This window comes from Myotis brandtii, unplaced genomic scaffold, assembly GCF_000412655.1.
Source record: "Myotis brandtii unplaced genomic scaffold, ASM41265v1 scaffold276, whole genome shotgun sequence".
Classification (NCBI taxonomy): domain Eukaryota; kingdom Metazoa; phylum Chordata; class Mammalia; order Chiroptera; family Vespertilionidae; genus Myotis; species Myotis brandtii.
Genome location: NW_005360509.1, coordinates 1,272,522 through 1,279,535, shown reverse-complemented (window position 1 = coordinate 1,279,535; position 7,014 = coordinate 1,272,522). Strand labels below are relative to the sequence as shown.

General features: G+C 35.6%; 1 pseudogene; it reads left to right on the top strand.

Moving 5' to 3' along the window:
• Positions 1-4,873: 4,873 nt before the first annotated feature.
• LOC102255186 lies at positions 4,874-5,417 on the top strand (annotated as a pseudogene).
• Positions 5,418-7,014: the final 1,597 nt, after the last annotated feature.

Below are 7,014 nucleotides of genomic sequence, written 5' to 3'. Positions count from 1 at the left end.
ATCCCCCAGGGAACGGGCCTAAGCCAGCAGGTGGACATCCTCTTAGGGGTCCCAGACTGCAAGAGGGCATAGGCCGGGCTGAGGGACCCCTCCGAGTGTACAAATTTTTGTGCACCGGGCCTCTAGTATTATATAAAAATGAACATGGCCATATATGAAGTAGTGATTCATATAACATATAAATATTAAATTGGAGGCTCCACACAAATTACCATAGGCAGATTAGGGCTATAGCTCTCAGATTTCCCCAAGTCCCTATCCATTATCATTAATATTCATTTATTCTATTTTGTCTTTAGAGTTTTAACAAATAGAAAAGTCTGAAAACCCATTCTCAACTATTCCCACTGTTTCCATTATTTGCAGCTCACCTTGTCTCCAAACATCCTGATTCTTCCCACTGTATACTCATTTTAAATGCATTATTCATCCAACTAAAATTTTAACTCAGAGAAATATACAGGAACTCTCCATACCATCTTTGCAACTTTCCTGTATATCTAAAATAATTACTCTTTTTATATTTCAAACCATTAAACTATTAACTACCTGAGGGTAGGAATTTGGCTTGTTTTGATTATTACTACTTCCCCAGGCCCAACTTTGAGCAGTGCCTAACTCATACTAAGTATTCAATAAATATTTTTGGTTAAAATAAAATAAAAACTTTAATAATTTGTAATATCTCTGAGAAGAGTCTAAATAAATTAAAAAGAAGCATTTTCTTTTTTTTACAGGTTCACTTTGCAAATTGTTCTCCTACGAAATACGGTTTTTACATTTATTTTTCAATTACAGTTGACATACAGTATTATATTAATTTCAGGTGTACAACATAGAGATTAGACATTTATATACCTTATAAAGTGACCATCCCAATAACTCTTATGCTTATCTGACACCACACATACTTATTACAATACTAGAGACCCGGTGCATGAATTTGTGCACATTGAAAGGAAATTAATTAGAAGAAATATTTTAGAGGCCAGGGAGGGACTGCGGGAGGGCTCCAGGGCGTGTCCGTCCCATCTCGTCCAGTCCTGATCGGTGAGACCCCAGCAGCAACCTAACCTACCGGTCGGAGCATCTGCCCCCTGGTGTTCAGTGCACTTCATAGCGACTGGTTGAGCAGTGGACTAAACAGTTGACCAATCAGTAGGACACTTAGCATAGTAGGCTTTTATATATATAGACTACTGACTATATCCCCTATGCTGTACTTTACATCCCCATGACTATTCTTATAACTGACAATTTGTACTTTCACCTTTTCAGCCATCTCCCCAAACTCCTCCTATCTAGTGACCATCAATTTGTTCTCTGTATCTATGAGTTTGTTTCTGTTTTGTTTGTTCACTTATTTTGCTTTCATATTCCATATATAAATGAAATCATATGGTTTTTATCTATTCTGTCTAATGTATTTTTCTAGGTCAATCCACATTGTAATAATTGGCAAGATTTCATTCCTTTTTAAAGCTGAGTAATAATCCATTACATATATTTACCACTTCTTTTTTTTAAGTGTTTTTTAAAATATATTTTTATTGATTTCAGCGAGGAAGGGAGAGAGAGAAAAAAAGAGAGATAGAAACATCAAAGATGAGAGAGAATAATTGATCAGCTGCCTCTTGCACACCCCACACTGGGTATTGAGCCTGCAACCCAGGCATATGCCCTGACTGGAAATCAAACCTCAAACTGTGACCTCTTGGTTCATAGGTCCATGCTCAACCACTGAGCCATGCCAGCCAGATACCACTTCTTTATCTATTCATCTATCGATGGACACTTAGGTTGCTTCCATATCTTGCTAATGTAAATAATGCTGCAAAGAACTTAAGGGTGCATATATCTGTTCAAATTAGTGTTTTGACTGTCTAATGTATTTTTCTAGGTCAATCCACATTGTAACAATTGGCAAGATTTCATTCCTTTTTATAGCTGAGTAATATTCCATTACATATATTTACCACTTCTTTTTTTAAGTGTTTTTTAAAATATATTTTTATTGATTTCGAGGAAGGGAAAGGGAGAGAGAGAAAAAGAGAGATAGAAACATCAAAGATGAGAGAGAATAATTGATCAGCTGCCTCTTGCACACCCCACACTGGGTATTGAGCCTGCAACCCAGGCATATGCCCTGACTGGAAATCAAACCTCAAACTGTGACCTCTTGGTTCATAGGTTGATGCTCAACCACTGAGCCATGCCAGCCAGGTACCACTTATTTATCTATTCATCTATTGATGAACACTTAGGTTGCTTCCATATCTTGTCTAATGTAAATAATGCTGCAATGAACTTAAGGGTGCATATAACTGTTCAAATTAGTGTTTTTGGATTTCTTTGAATAAATACCCAGAAGTGGAATTACTGGACCCTATGATAGTTCTATTTTTAATTTTTTGAGGAACCTCCATACGGTTTTCCATAGTGGCTGCACCAATTTACAATCCCACCAACAGTCCATGAGGGTTCCCTTTTCTTCACATCCTTGCCAACACCTGTTGTTTGTTGATTTATTGATAATATCCATTAAAAGAAGCAATTTCATTATGAAGCCTTTAACCATAATCTTTCCAAATGTCTTGGCTTATAGACTTCAAATGATTACAGAAATGAAGTGCTGGAAATAAAAGCTCATCTTCTCCTAACAGTTGCTAGAAGTCATTGAATTGGGCCTGTGGGATGGCCTAAAAGTGAATTAAGTAAAAAATAAATAAATAAATGAGAGAATGTGGTATAAAGAGACATGAAAATAGAAAAACTGAATGAGAAAGAAGACATTGAAAAACTAATCTTTGTGCTATCCAATTTGTAAAGAAAGTAAGGTACAAATACATATAAGAGGGAAATGACAAATTTTTTTAAATGAAGAGATGATGGAATAAAAAGGAAGAGATAATAAAAAATAATGACTGTACTTTAAGAAAAGAAATGGGAATTATCAAATAATTTTTGTAGATTTAAAGAGTAGGGGGCAATGTCTCTGTAGGTTTGCATTTTATGAAGCAGTTTATGATAACATTTGGAAATGGATGGTTTTCAGAGTTAGTATTTGATTTTTATACCACTACATAACAATAGTAGATATTAGGCTGAATCTTTACATTTGAATTTTCAAAGAAGCTCTTGAAATGCAAAGCAGAGAGTAAAGTCTTGAAAACCAAGGCTTTTAATTAATTATAAGAGCAGAGGGGGAAAGTTTTTTGAGTCATAGCCTCAAGGTTAAATTGGTAAGAGTTGGGGGAAAAGCTTGTAGCCAGTTTTTCCACTCCAAAGGAAATATTTTGCATTTGTTTTATTTTGTTTAAAAACTCATTCTGGGTTTGGGAGCAAGATTTTTTTTATTAGGATAGATAAGAAACAATAGATTTAGCAGGGCCTTCAATAAAGGTGTTGAAAGAAGAGCCTCTGTTAGCTGGGTCCCTGAAAGGTAAGCCCATTTCCCCTTACCACTGATTGGACTTTACATTCATAAGAAAGAAACATCCATTGTGTTAAGCCACTAAGATTTGAGGATTTACCCAGCAGCTAGGATTAACTTAACTAATACAATGGTGATGCCATTAGCCAAGACAGAAATTCAGAAGCAGCAGCTGAGGCAGAAGTAAAGATAAAGACTTCAATTTAGTCAATATTTAGTTTGAGATTATGTGGGCATATCCAAGCAGCTAAAAATAGTGGTCCTGAAATCAGAAGTGTGCTAGAGGTAAAGATTTGGAAGTTTGGGGAATACAAGTGACTAAAGCCTTGGTCCTGATTGAATCAACATAGGAAGGGGATATAGAGGGGGGGGAAATATGAAGGCCTTGGATGAAAAATATCAGTATTTATAGGAATGCAGAAAAAGAGGGATCAGAAGGTAAGAGAACACTTTCTCAAAAGGTTTCATGCTTGATGTTTTTTACAATAAACCAAAATAGTTGGTCTTAGAATTCTCTTTTAAAGAACCACTTAACTTATTAAATTGATAGTCATATAAACCATGTTACTGCCTCTGCTGTTAAAACCTTGAATTCAATAAACTCCTTAATGCTTTGCTTCACACAATGCAAGTTCTAAAATTCAATAAAACCATCTCTCCAACATAAATGCCAAAATACATTTAAATAGTGTACAAAGATTTGAAAGGGAAAATTGGCCTCTGATGAATTCTCTGACACAACATACTTACCTGTATCATCAACTTTTTAATGTTTGATCTCTTCCAAAATGCTTTCATATGCATTATTCGTTTGCCCCTTACAAATCTGTGAGGTTGGTTAATATAGTTGGGCTCCAGACATCTGACAACTTATCAAAAGGTACCATTACCTTAGTATGGGTTCCATGTCAAAATAAAGACCATTCTAGGAGGCAAGAGAACAGTCTCCCAAGACATCTGCAAGAAAAATATACCCATTTTAAAGTGCTATTTCAATCCCATAGATTATATGTTCATCAAGCCCCTGTAGCTTATGAGTCTCACAAGTCTTTTTAGTGTGACACCAGGGAGACTCTTACTTCCTGACTCACAGTTTGAGTCACTGTAAATGATCCCCCAATGAGAGCCAGCAAGTGATAAAGGGTAGATCCTGGACAACAAAAACAACCATTTACTTGAGAGGCACACTGTCCTTTGTCATAATTGCATTTAGCAATTGCAAATATATTCTGACTAACTCCTCACTGATAGAGGCATGGTTATTCATTTGCTTGCTTAAAGAAGTAGCTGTTTTGAAATATTCCTGATTTAATTTGTTTTCTAAAAGAATTTTAAGTCAAATAAAAAATAACATTCAATGAGTTCTCATAAATGCCAGCTTCTGTTTAGACCATCTCTGTTAATATCTTCAACTACTATTCTAAAATTATCAAATGTCTGATGAGAATGGAAAAGGTTGTGTTTCAGAAGGTGTGTTGGAAAGGCAAAGCTACTTCTGCCTTCCAATTTCTGCATGTCTATTCACTCATTCAAGAGAACTTACAATGTGAAAAAAAAGGAATAGCCTTAATTTTGAAAGATTAGAAGCTCAATTTAAGGCATGCCACTGCAGGATCATATTTTTTTTAAGCTAAGCCTTCTCTGTTGGCATCGTCTATCATTGCATTGGTGATCCAAGCTCAGAGGTGTGTAGAGTTAACAGAAGGTGTGGAATGTCCTCAGAAACATTCCAAGATAAGTGGTAGAGGTTTGACCTGGCAAGAGCTCATACCCAAGTGTTTAACTGAATATTCATCCAACAAGTGTTCTAAACCAACTGTTCAGACGTTGAAATGGATTTTTTCTGGGCTAACTGCATGGCAACTGAAACATGGTTACTACTGAATAACCCACCATCCAACAATTTCTGAAACTGTTCCTTAATTGGATTATTACAGGAACAAAAACGCTTCTCTGAAGCCATTCTCCACAATCCTGAAGTATGTATTGCATCACAACTAGATTAGCACTAATGTTCTCAGATTTGGGAAAACTGCCTAATTAACATTATGCTGCAGTGGAATTATGTTTAAATTTGAATTCATCTGAGGCATACAAACAAAACCAAGACCATAATGTGAAATGTTAATGACAAGTCTGAGGAGATAAACTGTGAATCTTTATTTCTAGCATTGATCCAACTTTTTATATTGGGTCACCATATTTAGTTGGTATTAAAAATGGTAACCTACTTAATTTAAATTTTATGGGACAGGAACTGGTTGTAGGGGACCCAGGCAGTGGAAATGGAGGACATCTATAATACTCTCAAACATAAAAATAAATTTTAAAAAATTTAAATTTTAAATTATGAGGTTTGTATCAAAGCCAACATTTCACAAATGCATGGGGTTTTTTTTTTTATCTTCACCCGAGGATATGTTTTTATTGATTTCAGAGAGAAAGAAAGAAAGAGAGAAAGAAACCTCAATGGGAGAGAGAAACATCAACCAGTTGCCTCCTGTACGTGCCCTGACCGCGCCCTGACTGGGATCAAAGCTGCAACCTAGGCATGTGCCCTGACTGGGAATCTAACTTGAAACCTTTTGGTGCGCAGGGGAACACTCCAAATACCTGAGCCACCCAGCCAGGGCCACATATGCACTTTTAAGACATAATATGGCTCACTATTTTAAGCAGTGAAAATGGCTTCTTGGCACTCATAATATAAGTAGTAGATTATCCAAAGATGTGGACTTTATTGCTACATGGGAATTACATTTTATATAAAGCAAAAGATACCTGTTGTTTGTTGATTTATTAATGGTAGCCATTCTGGGAGATGTGTGGTGATATCTCATTGTGGTTTTAATTTGCATCTCTCTGATGTTAGTGCCATTGAGCTTTTTTTTTTCATGTATATTGGCCATCAATATGTCCTCTTTGGAGAAGTGTTTATTCAGGTCCTTTGCCCACTTTTTTAATTTGATTATTTGGTGGTTTTTTGGTGTTGACTTTTATAAATTCTTTAAAATTTCTGAATATTAACCCCTTATCAGATATATCATTGATGAATATGTTCTCCCATACAGTGGGTTCTCTTTTCATTTTGTTGATGGTTTATTTGTTTGTTTGTTTGTTTTGCTGTGCAGAAGCTTTTTAGTTTGATGTAGTCACATTTGTTTATTTTTCCTTTGTTTTCCTTGCCCTAGGAAATATACTGGCAAAAATATTACAATAGATGTCTGAAATTTTACTGCCTGTTTTCTTCTAGGATTTTTATGGTTTCACAACTTAAATTTAAGTCCTTTATCCATTTTGAGTGTATTCTTGTGTGTGGTGCAATTGGTGGTCTAGTTTCATTTTTTTGCATGGACCTGTCCAATTTTCCCACCATTTATTGAATAGACTGTCTTTATTCCAATCTATGCTCTTGCCTTCTTTGTCAATATTAACCCTAAAGATGTGGTTTGATTTCTGGGGTCTCTGTTCTGTTCCATTCATCTATATTCCTGTTCTTATGCCAGTACCAGGCTGTTTTGATTACAATGGCCTTGTGTTATAGTTTGATATCTGGTATTATGATTCCCTCCAACTTTGTT